General features: G+C 45.4%; 1 protein-coding gene across 1 annotated transcript in view; it reads right to left on the reverse strand.

Annotated features, from left to right (window-relative positions):
- Positions 1-2,500, reverse strand: part of TMEM132B (transmembrane protein 132B) — a gene marked incomplete at both ends in the record, with an annotated part of 233,971 nt that overhangs the window by 225,294 nt on the left and 6,177 nt on the right. The window lies entirely within an intron of this gene.

Genomic DNA, 2,500 nt, shown 5'->3' on the forward strand with positions numbered 1-2,500 from the left:
TCCTCACAGCTGCTAAAATCACTCATCACCAAAGGTCTTGAGAGCCTCTGAGCCCTGTCACCTCTTTCGCCACATTTCCCATTCTTTTTTTAAACATGTTATTTATCTATTTTTATAGTAATGTGTGCAGGCTTATGGACATACATATAGACATATGCATGTATATGTCCGTGTATATATGTGTACACATTATATATACATGCATATATAATATATACATATACACGTATACATATGTACACAGAGGCACACGTGTGTCATGGTGTGGAGGTCAGAGGACCTCCTTTGTGGGACTCTGTTCTTTCTTCCCATCGTGTGGGTTCTAAGCATGTTCCCTACCCAGCCTCTCCTGGTCATCTCCTTAGGTCTTGGCTTGAATGCCACTGTTGGAATGACAAGCCATCTTTTCCTGGCACCCTTGTTTGCGGTGTCTTCTGCAGAACCTATGAGAAAGTCACGTTCCCGGTTACCAGTGCTTTAACATCCGCTGCCTTCATGCCCTAGCCTACCTAGGTCAGTGACTTCGGCCTGCTGTCACTTGTCTCAGGAAAGTGCAATAAAAATGTGTCAGAATTAATGAGAATGTGCGCCAGAGGTTAGACGGTTTTGGAGGAAGGTTGTGAGAAAGATGGTTGGCCGGAGCTGGAAATGAACACTACTCAGAACTTCCCAATCACTGCATGTGCGTGCATGCATGTGTGTGTGTGTGTGTGTGTGTGTGTGTGTGTGTATGTGTGTGTCAAGATCTTACTGTGTAGCACATGCTATCCTGAATCTATATAGTTCAGGATGGGCTGGAATTCGCAGTGATCCTCCTGCCTCTGCCCCCTGCATGCTGTGATTACAGTTATAAACCACCCTGCTGGACTTCAGATCTCGCCATTTCCTGTGGGAATTCCCAAACCTGCTATATTGACGGTATCTGTTTTTTAAATAGTAACAACCAAGTTGAAAGGTCTGTGGGTCAGATGGCCACCCATAAGTGACCAGAGGATACCTGGAGCATCCCCACCACCACCACCCCAAGTGACCTGGCTCCTTAGCAACCCCAGGAGCGCCTGCAGAGGATGGCACACAGCATACAAAGATCCCCAGCTGGAGGACAGGAGTCCAGAACTGACCCTGGGGACCAATGCTCACAAGACATCTTCCCCAGCTTCGGAGACCGGGCCAGCCACCAGAGTGGGTTCCCAGTGGGTTAATTAGGCTAAAGCTACGAGACTCCGGTGAGGCTCACACTCCATCACCCGCAGTCATAAACCTTGCTGAGCCTGACTAGATCCTATTGATTTTTTAAAATGTAACTGTTTTGGGCACAGAGCAAGGGGGGGCATCCATCAGTTGAGAAGCCTGGCATCGGGGAAGAAGTTTGGTTCAAGCACCCCAAGTGTAGAACCCGGTAGCTGGGCAAAGAGAAGGCATTGGATTTAAACAGACAGAATGGGGCTTTTCTCTTTCCCCAGGTAAGGGAGCATGCACCAAGCCTTGTGTGTTGTATGCACTGGACAGAGAACACAAGTGGCCTCGATCTTGCCCTGGACCCCTAAGCAGGTATTTATCTCTCCCTCAATTTGCTGCTTGATTCTGAGACTGACAGCCCCTCCCATGAGACTGAAGCAGCTCCTTTGTCCCCTGTAGCATCCCAAGTGCCCAGTGATGATGAATACATGATTGTTGGATGAGAGCAAGCATGTGAGTGTGCAGACACAGCATCGGAATCCTTGTGTTACGGGCACTCTGCAGAGAGATACAAGGGGCCCCATTTCTCTGCCTGGGACTCTTCTACAGGAGTTGGTCCTTTCTGGTAATTCGGGTCTCAGACTAATAATAATAATAATAATAATAATAATAATAATAATAATAAATGAAGATAAAAAAAACCCTGTTGCCTCTCTAAACACAGGACTGTAACCACCAAAGAGCAAAATAAGTAAATAAATAAATGGGAGTATCTCAGAGACAGGGAATAAACAGAGACCAGTGGGGTGGCTAAACGAACTTGCTGCAAAGCCTAAAGACTTAAATTCAATCCCCGGGCCCCATACGGTAGAAGGAAAGAACCTACAAGTTGTCCTCTGACCTCCACACATGCACTATTGCATTACACATGATAGATGGATAGGTTAGCTGATCAATAGATAGATAGGTTGATTTATTGATTGATAGGTAGATAATACATGGATAAACGAAAGATAAAATATACAGAATATAAGAAACTGTCATTTGCCCATTGAGGTTTATTTTTATCATTTGATGTGTATGAGTGTTTCTCCTACATGTATATCTGTGCACTACATGCATGCTTGGTGCCCCATAAAGGTGGTGAGCCTCCATGTGGATGTTAGGAATCAAACCCTGGTTTTTTTTTTTTTTTTCAACAAGTACCCGTAAGCACTGAACCAACTCTCCAGTCCCAATTTTTATTTGTATATATGAATGTCCTGCCTGCATGTATGTCTGTGCCTGGTACCTGCGAAGGTCAGAAGAGGGTGTCACTGCC

This window comes from Micromys minutus, assembly GCF_963924665.1.
Source record: "Micromys minutus genome assembly, chromosome: 29".
Lineage (NCBI taxonomy): Eukaryota > Metazoa > Chordata > Mammalia > Rodentia > Muridae > Micromys > Micromys minutus.